Below are 13,276 nucleotides of genomic sequence, written 5' to 3' on the forward strand. Positions count from 1 at the left end.
GCATCTCCCATTGTTCATTTTATATAAACTGCATGCTCTTATTCTTTTCCAAATATAGTAGAGGTTCATAGTTTAGCGTTCAATGCAAGATGTATAGGGTATTCATTAAGCATTATCTGAGTCCAACAATGTTATGAGACATATTCTTCAAGAGAAAGAACTATGAGATTCAAAAATTGGTGAACTTACTAAGATCTACTATGAACCTTGGACATTTAGTCTTTCATTAGAAAGGCAGAGACCTTTTCATGTGCCTTTGATGCCTGGTGCCATAAACCTTTTTAATCTTCAAGGTATGCCTCCTTAAACAGTTCATGTGTTAAGCCTATGTCTGGACAAAGATGGTTTGGTCTATCTGGTTAGTCATGAGTGAACCTACATTTTGTTTGGCATACTTTACATGTACCATATTCCTGCCTTGGCAACCAGTATTCAACAATTCCTGCGACTGCTGGCAATATAAACCTTTACTTAATTTCATTTATGCTAGTAATAATGTCACCCTATGTAACATGGGTGCTTATGCACCCCCAAAGCACCCACGATGCACCTGCACTTATGTGACATAGGTCCAAAAATCATCCAAGTAAAAAAAGAAAATGAAAATGAAAATTTAAAACTTTTAATTGTACAATTGTAAATTTATTTTGTGGAATACACGCACACAAGCTCAGTATGCTGAAATAATTTTTTTTTGCTATTCTACCTACGACAAAACTGTAGAAATAACCTATGCTATATGCAATACTAAACATGATTTTATGCATTTGATAAAAAAATCAAATTAAACTAGATGCAACTAATATGCAAAGATCCGGCTATACTATATGCAATGATGATGTAGTATTTATGTATTCTAAGAAATAAACATAAACTAATCTAAATGCCAAGCTATAGAGAGACGGGGGAGAAGAAACACACCTCATGGTCGTTTTCGATAAAGGGATTGAGAAGAAGAGCGGTCTTCCAATGAAATCACATGCGTACCACCACCCTCCGATGACGGGGAGAAGAAGCAGCCGGTGAAAGACAGGGAAAGAAGAGAAGAAGAATAAGAAGAATGAGAAGAAAGAGGGATAGGGATTGGTTGGAGAAGAGTGAGAGGAGAGGGAGAGGATATGAGGGGCATGAATCCCAAGAGGAAGACACCCCTCTCAACCTCTAACAAGACTATTTATAAAAAAAAAAACTAAGGTTCAAGCTTGTTTTAAGAAAATTTTCTAAAAGACTCCACAATTTTTTAAGAAATTCAAAAGACATCCTTTTTCAAAAACTATTTTAAAAAATGCTGTTATAAAAAATTATATTTTCAAAAAAACTCAAATGGGTTCACTTTGCACATTTTTTTTTCTCTTTTTGAAATATACGAAGTGTCATGCCAAAACTCGATTAAACATGGGTATTTAGCCTTGTTTCACATATAATCATATACTTGAAATATATATAATATGAACAATAATTATGCATGATCAAATTCACCCATGCTTATCGTATTCTAGTCCTCGAGTAAACTAGCCCTTAACAAAACAAAACATACAAATCAAACCTAACTCACTTTCGTAAGAATCACAGTTGCATTTAGCATATGCAACAAACCCTTTAAACCCTTGGGTTGCCCTAGTGGACGAGTAAGGTCTCGTGAGGGTTTGCAGTCATGCTACCCACAAACATCTCTGTCATGTATACATAAAGATTCAAATTCAAGAAGCATTAGGTAGTTAAGAAATTTGTCCAAACAAATATTTCATGCCATTACACTTTCACAACGTGTTTAGAGTCTTTACATGCCACCACAGGAGAATTTTTTCCTTTACTTTTCTAAAAATTGTGACCATTTATGCTTTATTCTCTGAAAATTAAGTACACACGCTATTGCATATTTATCCTCAATTTTTTCATAAATTATTCTTAAACAATGAACTTTGTCTTTATGCTCTTGATTTTCTTTTTTTTTTCTTTTTCTATTTTTCAAAATTTTCACACTTTTTCTTCTTTTCTCTTTTTTTGAGCACTATATCAAATTTTTAGTTTTCGTGACCCGTGTAACGAGCTTTGGGTCAGTGACTCCTTGGCCAGACGACCTTAGGGCACCATATACAAAGTATCTCTCAGACTTAATTGCTCGAGTCACTAGACCTTTTATTTTTATAGTTTTATGAATGACTTTCTTCTTGTCATGTGCAATGTCAACATCTCTTATGCTCTCTATAAAGTTCATGTAACGAGCTTTCGCGTTGATGACTTCCTAACTAGATGGCTTTAGGGCACTAGGTGTAAACACTCTTCAGGCTCTACTTGTTCGAACCAAATAGGCCACAGATATTGACTTAGACAAAAAAATGATTTCTTTCATTGTCCTTTTCGACACAGGAATCAAACACTTCAACTTGTATTTGAGCCCAACTACTAGGGAATAACGAAGACGTCAAACAACTAAACATATGCTCTTTTTCATTTTTAAGCTCTTATTTTTAATATTGTTCATTTGCTTAGTTTTTCAAAAATAAAGCTGTGCATATTCATACTTGTGATTCAAAATAAAACTCTAACATGCATTTAATATCATTTCTTTGAAATCCACATAAATTACCACGTTTTTTCTAGATTAGTGTCAGAAAAAAAATTCGTGGGGCTTAAAAATTCTCTAAAATGTTGGATTATGTAAAGTATTCATATAAGTTCAAACTTATTTCTTAAAAACCTAATTTGTATGAGTTTTCATCAGTGCAGATACATGGCCAGAAAAAAAATTTGAGTGTGCAAACTGCACCCTCCTTCATGCTTAATGACGCTGTCCTCAGTGGCACTCCTTCATGCCTACATGCAACTAAATGAATGCGTACTAAGAAACAAAAGACACACAAGGGACGGGATAGATGTCACACTGGAAGCTGTCTTGTTACCTGTAACTCATAAATCATATAAAAAAATGAAATGTGTACATGATCTATCATACATGCTCATAAAACAAAAAGAAGCAAAAACTACTGGATTACTAAAATTACAACTACACTATGGGCTGCCTCTCAAAAAGCGCTAAATTTTATGTCTTCAGCCTGACGAATCTCTGGTTACCCTTCATTGTCCATAAGATCAATGGACTCAAGGTCATGCTCAATCGGGAGGTTGGAGGTATATGGTTTCATCTTTTGCACTGTCCACTATATTTCTTTCAACTCTACCCCTTTAGACCCTGAAATTGCTCTTTTTTTTGCTATGCACGAGATTTGCCTCCATGCATGTTTGAAAATCTTTGTGAAGCTCGTGAAGACGATTCTCAGATGATGATGAGCCATAAACCGAATATTTATTCATACACAATTCCAACTGTGATGGATCAGATTGCTTCCATTGAGGATTAGTGTTCTCCACATGGAAGCATTCGTCATTTTCTGTCGCTCTCATGGCAGTATCAAATATGTTTATTTGCAACCGCTTATTGTTAAAAGAAACATCTATCTCTCCAGTACGACAATTAATACAAGCGTTGGCAGTGACAAAGAATGGTCTGTCGAGAATGATAGGGGTCTGATGAGCGACATCAGAGCCTTCCATATCCAAAACGAAAAAATCAACAGGAAAATAAGTCTTCGACCTTGAATATGTTAGGAAACGACTTTGAATACATTAGGTTCAATAATGAACCAATATACATGCACATGAAGTGCAGATACACCCACTAAAGGGCAAAACACAGGCACATAATGTGCTAACACATAAACCCACGAAAGGGGCAAAAATGCCTATAAGGCATAAGTTGATATTATTGAAGAGAAGAAGGGTGTAAGCTCCTACAAGAATAATAAAATACAAGGGGGAGACCCCTATTTATAACCCTTTTGAGGAGCCACATAGGGGGCTCCCCAACGACTCTTTTGGGGAGCCTCCCTAGGTGGCGCAAACCACAAAAAAGAATAAAAAAAGAAAAAGAAAAATAAAAAATAAAAATAAATTACAATCATATTCCAAATGGAATATGTGTAAAATACATGAAATGACTAAACTACCCCTATGGCTAATAATAGAGAAATATATTATATATATATAATTAGGTAGATACATATACATATATACCATATATGTATATGTATCAACCTTTATATATATATATATATGATTACACTGGTTAAGGAATATATTTTAACACCCCCCTCAAACTTTGCGTGGGGAATGAAAAGATTGAAAAATACAAGAGGAAGAATCTCAAGGCTTCAAGAGTCTTCAGTAAGAATGCCATGGAAATAGCAAATGTCTTCCTCCAAAAGTCTTTCTTGGTGAGCGCCTTCCATGATCTATCCAAAGTACTCCTTTCTATCTCATCTTCAAGATCCTGTGGAACAAACCAAGAAAAGGTTCAAGTAAAAGATATCTTTGCACTTTAATCAAGTGAAATATTTCAAACAAGATGAATTAACCAAAAATCATATCATATGATTCATCCAAAAGTAATGGTGCAAAAAAATATTCTATGCATAGTAAAACACAATTATTTTATTTGAAGCACAGGATTTGATAGAACAAGATAATTACTTATGTATGCAAACTGATTTTAGAAAACCAATTTTCATAATCATATACTATGTTAAAGAGTGAGCGGAAACAAATTACAAGAATGCATAATGCATTCATAAGGTCCAACATTGGACAAACATAACCTCATAATGAGGAATAACATAATGGTCCACTAAGGGACACCACAAGAAGCTTACGAAGAGGCATAAGTTGCACATAATTTATTGAATGAGGGCCTAAAGGCTATAATGAGCATATGCATATAATATCAAGTAATATTACTTGAGCTTACAAGATAAAAAGACAAGTGTTATTGATTTTAGCAATTCTTTTGAAAGCGATTTCAAGAAGGAAATGCTCAAGAGCATAAAAGGAGTGTATAAAGCACAAGAGTTCAAAAGGTTTTAAGTCCACTTAAGAGGCAAAATAATGAGTGTTATTTGAGTAGAAAACCTTACACATTTAAGAACATCTCACTCAAATGATTGCAATTACAAAAACTCATTTTGCATATCAAATGTTAAAGGTGACAAAAAAATCAATTTGATTTTAAAATATGCATGTTAATGATATGATTCACTTGTATCTTTAAAAGACAATATGAATGAAATTTCACAAATTTCAACAATAATTCATCCACTACAAGCCACTACCTCATTAGTCCTCCAAAACCCATAAATCAAGTGTATAAGCTACTAGATCAAGAACATAAATATAATGCCCATTAAAGACCAAAGACACATACAAAGGTGTGCAAAAGAACCTCTTGTCTGCATGTAATAATACTTGAAATGAGTGCATCAACGACAAAAACAAGAGAATACACGCCAACATGGACCAAAAACATCTATTGTCTACGTAAAAATACACTCAAGATCAAGTATGTTCAGCTACTAGAACAAGAGTATCAAGCCAACCATGGGCTAAAACACAATACATCTCTTGTCTACATAAAATGACACTTGAATTGAGTGAAAGAAGCCAACCATGGGCATACATCTCAGCGACTAGAACAAGGGCACAAATGCCAACATAGACTAAAATCACACACCATGATGAGAATCAACGTGCCTTGTCTACATATAATAACACTCAAGACAAGTGTGTTCAACTACTAGACCAAGAGAACAAAGCCAACAAAGGGCTACCAACACACAAAGGTGTAATAAAATTCTTGTCTACATATGATGACACTTAGATAAGAATTATAAAAGGAGAAGACTTTTGAGACAATAAAACTTGTAATGACAAACATATAAATAAAATCTTGAATCAATAAAACAATATTCTTCAAAAAGAATACCCATAACAATAACATTTTGGAATACTTGTGCACAAAAACACAAGACACAACCTTACAAGTGTGCAAATGCACTCATAAGTTACATAAACAATAAAAGAGGATGAGCTACAATCCCAAAACCTTGATTTTAATATACCTTAAAACATTTAAGGTTTCGAACACCATATATCCATCACATTTATATGTAAATAAGAACATCCATAAGATCAATGGCCAAAAAAGGAAAAACGATTGACACACTCATAATTAGAGATCATATAACAAATCATTTTAGAGTCCCAAGGTGCCCATAACTCACCTCAACAACCATCTTTAATACGGCAATTGAACAATCTAAAATGACATAACACAAGATGCCTATAACTCACCTCAACAACCATCTCTAATATAACAATAAGGCCATAAAAAAAGATTGATGCATCATATAACTTGTGATGGATAAAAATAAATGGCATAAAAAGGCAATGAACACTTAGGGAAATCATTTTCCAAATATGTGATTTTACAAAGAGGGCCGATTCAAAGGTCCAACATAATTAATCACAACAATATGCCTTATAACAATAATTTTGCATAAACATGAAATTATGTTCAATCATGATTAATTCCCTTTTTTAAAAGGAAGTCATTATTAAAAGACTTAATAAACACAACATGAAATATTTGAGCAATGTCATGTGTGAGAGCGGATTTGAAATAATCCAAGAATCAAATCAAGCCTTTATAAATTGCAAATATATGCATACCAAGACGTAGAATAACAATAATCTTAAATGAGCAAATTTAGGACATGTAACAAGATATTGCGGAAGCACTTAGAACGATAAAAGAAACAATCTCACAAGTCCACTAAGGGTCTAAACAAACACAAGCCTTAAAGAAGGCAATATAAACAACTCTTATTGAAAATGGAGAGAGAGAGAGAGCTCTCAAACGTTCAAAAAGATGGTAATATTTAAAAAGTCTCATAAAAACCAATATTGTTATTTAAAAGAAAGCTTATAACAATCATGAAATCTTCTCAAAGAGTATATACTCATAAGAAGATTCACAAGGATCGAAAGGCCTCTTAAAGAGAGATCCAACACAAAAAACAATCCCCAAATGAGGGTACATACGAAAGAAAGAGGGAAAACTTCATTAAAGTGGAGAAAATCCCAACAAAAAAGAATACTAGGATTGCGTTATGGCATAAATCTAAAAACATATGACTTAATAGATTATAACCAACTCTTAATGCAATAAGTATGCAACAAACATTAATGAAGACCATAAATTTTATAATAAAATACATTCTTGAAGTTGAATTTGAAAAATGTAAAGAGAATAACCATATTTCATGAGATCATTTTTAAAACTTAATTCAACCGGTATTAGAAAAATGCCTTCTTAATCAAATATCGCTCATATGAAAAAAAACTCATTAGGTAGGAAAATCAAAATTAATAAGGAATTTTTCATAGTTAAAATATGTCAATCATTTTTCAAAGACACATGATATTATGAAAAGCCTCGTATAGGACATTTTAGTGGATAAACACATACCTTTAATACGAACGAACAATTATGATGAGAGTATGTGAGCAATGCTATATATCTCACAAACATTTTACTTTTAACATAACTTTCTTAGAAGACTTATTTTTCATACAAACGGTATTCTTATAAACAAAATTAGGTATAAATTCAAAAATTCCAATGGACCATGTTTTGAGCAATCACATATTTAATTATTCGAGAAAAACAAGTTCACCGGTTTTAGAATTTACCAATAAAAGACTTTTAAGAAAAGACATACGAAAAAGAATAACATACGAAAAAGGTTCAAAGGAATGTTAAGAACCCAAACTCATAATGACAAGGAGAACACATATGCAAAACATATCTAATTCTTCATAATGCACAATACTTAAAAAATATAATGCATACTGAATAATTTTAAGAAACAAAAGAGAGAAATGAGAACTTCACCATTTTTCTTTAAAATTTCTTGAATAGCACGCTTCCCAATGCAACATAGAACAACTCGATCCCAACCTTGCTCTGATACCATGTTAGGAAACGACTTTGAATACATTAGGTTCAATAATGAACCAATATGTAATGAAATGGTGGTCTTCAACAAATGCACAAATAACTCACCAACAAGTGTCTATTGGAGACACTACAAGCATGACCCTTGAAAGGGTATAAAAGGAAGAACACTTGAAAAATAAATAATACTTTATTCATGAACAAAATGCTTAAGAAGCATTGTAATTTACATTGAAGGGGTTCACCCCTATATATACAAAAAAGTGGAAGAGAGAGGAGAGCTCATTTTGAGCTCTCCAAAAAGAGACGTTGGATTCCAACGTCTCTTAATATAGCTGTTGGACTACAGTCCAACAACATTTATTATTATAGCTGTTGGACTATAGGGCAACAACATTTATTATAGCTGTTGGACTACAGTCCAACAGCTATTTGCACAGTCAAATTCCAACAGGAACTTGACTGGATCAAATATCTAGTTTCTATTGAACTAGATGCTAAAAAAGAAAATAAAGAAAATTAGAAAAAGAAAATATAATAATATTAAATAATATATATATATATATATATATTACAGTTTATATTTTAACACTCCCCCTCAAACTTATGGTACAATGAGCGAAAGTTTGTCTAAGAGGAAGTGAAATCTGGGAGCAGCGATAGGCTTGGTGAAGAAGTCTGCTAATTGATATTCTGATGTAACATATGGTAGATCAATGGTTCCATGTAAGTATTCCTCTCTGACATAGTGACAGTCCATCTCAATGTGTTTAGTGCGCTCATGGAATGTCCGGTTGCTTGCAATGTAGATCGCACTTTTGTTGTCAAAGCACATCTTTGAAGCTTGCGTTGCTTTAGCTCCCATATCCGCTAGCAATCGTCTGAGCCAAACAACCTCCATAGTGGTGGTTGCCATGGCTCTGTATTCAGCTTTGGTAGAGGAAAGCGAGACTTTCTGCTGCTTCTTGCACCTCCACGAAATTAAGGTTTCACCTAGGAACACACAAAAACCAGTAGTTTTGTGTCTATTGTTGGGATCACCTCCCCAGTCAGCATCAGTATATGCAATTAAATTTAATGAAGATGAAGCAGATAAGAAGAGTCCTCGTGAAAGTGAGGATTTTAAGTATCTAAAAATACGCAAAATCACTCCCATGTGCACGGAAGTGGGAACATGCTGAAACTGACTGACTGTATGAACCGCATGAGTTATATCTGGCTTAGTAATGGAAAGATAAAAAAGAGCTCCAACAAGCTGTCTATAAGGAGTAGGATCATCAAGAAGTTCTCCATCATCAATTTTCATTTTAACATTGACAACTTCTGGAGTGTCTACTTTCTTATCATCTGTAATTCCAGACCTGGAAACGATATCAAGAGCAAATTTAGATTGAGATATCAAATACCCCCGAGGGGAATAAGCAACTTCAATGCCTAAAAAATATCTTAATAAACCTAAGTCAGTCATTTCAAAGTGAGTTTTAAGAAGAGATTTGATATTTTCAACTCCCTGATTGTCGCCTCCGGTGATGATCATATCGTCCACATAGAGAAGAAGAATAATGATGCCTGCATCAGATTTCTTAACAAACAAAGCAGTGTCAGTTAAACAAGGTTGAAAACCAATATCAAGCATAACATGACTAAATCGGTCATACCAGGCTTTTGGAGCCTGTTTAAGACCATAAAGAGCTTTTTCTAGACGAAGAGCTTTACCCTTAGGGATACTAATACCAGGTGGGGCTTCCATGTATACTTCTTCAACGAGATTCCCATTCAGGAAAGCATTTTTGACATCTAATTGAAAGATAAGCCATGTTCTAATGGAGGCCAAGGCTATTAAAGTTCTAACAGTGGTCATACGGGCCACATGAGCAAATGTTTCTTCATAATCGATGCCATACTCTTGGGCATATCCTTTTGTTACTAAACGAGCCTTATATCTTTCCAGGATCCCATCACTTCTGGTTTTGACTTTGTATACCCACCTACAACCTATAGGTTTCTTACCCAGAGGGATATCTTGTATCGTCCAAGTATTGGCCTTTTCTAGTGCATCCAATTCTATTTTCATGGCTTCTATCCATTCTATATGATTTTTTGCTTGAGAATAGGACGATGGTTCAACATGTGATTGTATTAATGTAATGGCGGCCCTATACGTGGGTGAAAAAGATTCATAAGACACAAATTTTTGTGGAGGTTTAGAGATTCTAGACGTTTTTCTAGGTGAGACTTCAGAGTATTTTTGTAATGCACATGGAAGATTTTGCTCTCTACGTCTTGAATATTGTAGACTAACATCCCTGTGGATTTGCTCTTCATTATCATCATTTTCAACAACAATAGGACTTTGATCATTTTCAAGGTCACATCCAACATCACATTCATTGGATTTTGAAGTTGGATAAATTAAAAACGAGTATTCAGTGACATCCTTGGATTTTTCAAATTCAAAGAAGCTTTCTTTTTCCAAAAAAGATACATTTCTTGACACATATAATTTGTCATTTTGAAAATCGAAACACCTGTAGCCTTTTTGATTATCAGCATATCCTAAAAAGGCACATGGGATTGCACGAGGAGAGAGTTTGTCATTTCTGTTGGTGAAAACAAAACATTTGCATCCAAAGACTCTTAATCTAGAATAATCTGGAGTTAAATTAACAAGCTTTTCTATCGGAGTTGTATTCTTTAATGAGGAAGATGGCATCCTATTAATGAGGTAGGTGGCAGTTAGGACCGCTTCAGCCCAAAAACTTTTTGGAACTTATTTGCAATTAGCAATGTCCTAGTAGTTTCCATAATGTGCCGATGTTTGCGTTCGGCTAGGCCATTCTGTTGTGGAGTGTGTGGACATGATCTTTGATGTGTAATACCATGTAAATTGAGATAGTCTTTGAATTCGTTGGACATAAATTCTCCCCCTGAATTAGTGCGAAAAACAGAAATATCATTTTGAAACTTATTTTTAACCATTTTATGAAATATTTGGAAGTTAGCAAAGACATCAGATTTATGTTTAAGAAAATAAATCCAAGTATGTCTAGAAAAGTCATCAACAAAAATGACATAATATGTATAACTACCTTTGGAAATAACTGGTGCGGGGCCCCAAACATCCGAATGTATTAACTCAAGTGGTCGTGAGGAAACAAAAGTTCTACTAAGAAATGGTAACCTTTTCATTTTGCCAAGAATGCAGTCTTTACAAGAAAAATTTTCAGAATTACAAAATTTTTCCAAACTTGGAAAATATTGAATTTTAGACATATGAGGATGGCCAAGCCTTTTGTGCCATAAATCCAATTCTAATTTCTGAATATTATAACAAAATGCATTCTTGGGTAATTCCAAAAAGTCCATGTAATAAAGTCCTCCTTCTCTATGGCCTTCCCCAATCAGCTTCCCTGACTGGCGATCCTGTACCCAACAACCATGAGAAGAGAAGGAGATATTACATACATAATCAGATATTTGCGAGACAGATAAGAGATTCAAATTAAGTTTAGGGATATATCTAACTTCTGGGATAAAAAATCTTTTGGATTTTTGAAGATTTTCAAAACATCCTATTCCTTTTACTTCAAGAGATGTGCCATCGACTGTAAAAACCTTTGACACACTTGAGTTATTTTTAAGACATTCGGATAGACTATTAACATTTGGGGTCATATGAAAAGAAGCACCAGAATCTAAAAGCCAAGGAAAGTTACCTGGACCGGAGAAAGATGCAACTGCCGCTCCAGTTGAGGCTTCGGTTGAGGAGGATACCCCTTTGAGAAGAGGTTGAAGGATTTCCATCAGTTGAGCCATAGACACAGGTGCATCTTGATCTTTTGATTCAGATTCAGCAGATGCAACTCTTTTTTCTTCTCTTCTTTTTAACTTTGGACATTGAGGCCTATAGTGCCCCGGTTCATGACAATGATGACAAATAACCTTTCTTTTATCAAAGTCGCCGTTTTGCCTTCCAAAATGAGGTGGCTTGTAAGTACGAGTATGATTCCTCGGTCTCGATACAGCTAAAACGGAGTCATTATCAACTTTTGGAGTACTTTTTCTAAGTCTATTTTCCTCCATAGTGAGTTCTTCTATAGTATCAACAATAGAAGGAATTTTTCCACGATGTAAAAGGGCCGATTTGGTGGATTCAAACTCCGGCCTTAGACCATTCACAAATTGATAGAAATGTTCCATATTGAGTTGCTTTTGGCGAAGCTCGATATCTTCGACACAATGCCATTTGGGCTCAAGAAGAGCCAACTCTTCCCAAAGTTCGGACAACTCATTATAATATTCTCGAATAGTTTTATCTTTTTGAGTCATTGTCCGAACTTTATCTTGTAAATTGCATACATGTGCAATATCTTTAAGGGAATACATGTTTTTGAGGTATTCCCAAGCCTTATCGGCATGCTCAAACTTAGCTAGACTAGAGCATTTTTTAATGTCTATGCTATTGATGAGTCATGACATAATTTTTGCATGCCCTATCCTCCATTCTTTCCATTTCTTTTCATAAGTGGCTAACGCCTTACTCTTCTCTTCTTCCGTTAGAGGAACCTCTTTATCACCCTCTTTCTTGGTAAGAGATAATTTAGGTTCCAAATCGGAACCATCCACTATACCCCATAAACCTTTTCCCCAAATGTGGTGCTTCATAATTGAAGCCCACATTACATAGTTAGTATCATTTAGCTTCATTGGAATGATGGTGATCTTATCATTGTCATCCATCTTTTACAAGGGTAAGAGAGGAATAAATAGGAGGAGAGAGAGAGAAAAATAAAAAGAAAAGAAAAAGAGTAGATAAAGGAATAAGAGAGGATACAAAACCAAATTTTTTTGTAGCACAAGTTTGCCTTTCTTCAAACAAATCTTCTTGAGCCAAGAACAAGGTGATGAAACACCTTTTGTAAATGTGGCACGGAAATCGAGGCGGAAGCACTTCAAGATCTAAGGATTTCGTAGCTCTGATACCATGTAATGAAATGGTGGTCTTCAACAAATGCACAAATAACTCACCAACAAGTGTCTATTGGAGACACTACAAGCATGACCCTTGAAAGGGTATAAAAGGAAGAACACTTAAAAATAAATAATACTTTATTCATGAACAAAATGCTTAAGAAGCATTGTAATTTACATTGAAGGGGTTCACCCCTATATATACAAAAAAGTGGAAGAGAGAGGAGAGCTCATTTTGAGCTCTCCAAAAAGAGACGTTGGATTCCAACGTCTTTTAATATAGCTGTTGGACTACAGTCCAACAACATTTATTATTATAGCTGTTGGACTATAGGGCAACAACATTTATTATAGCTGTTGGACTACAGTCCAACAGCTATTTGCACAGTCAAGTTCCAACAGGAACTTGACTGGATCAAATATCTAGTTTCTATTGAACTAGATGCTAAAAAAGAA

The 13,276-nt window shown here is 34.4% G+C and overlaps 1 pseudogene across 1 annotated transcript in view; it reads left to right on the forward strand.

Moving 5' to 3' along the window:
* Nucleotides 1-13,276, forward strand: part of LOC149849125 (villin-4-like) — a 62,620-nt pseudogene that overhangs the window by 25,445 nt on the left and 23,899 nt on the right. The gene's annotated exons all lie outside the window — the stretch shown is intronic.

Source organism: Nuphar pumila, chromosome 1 (genome assembly GCF_984573655.1).
Source record: "Nuphar pumila chromosome 1, dmNupPumi1.hap1.1, whole genome shotgun sequence".
Lineage (NCBI taxonomy): Eukaryota > Viridiplantae > Streptophyta > Magnoliopsida > Nymphaeales > Nymphaeaceae > Nuphar > Nuphar pumila.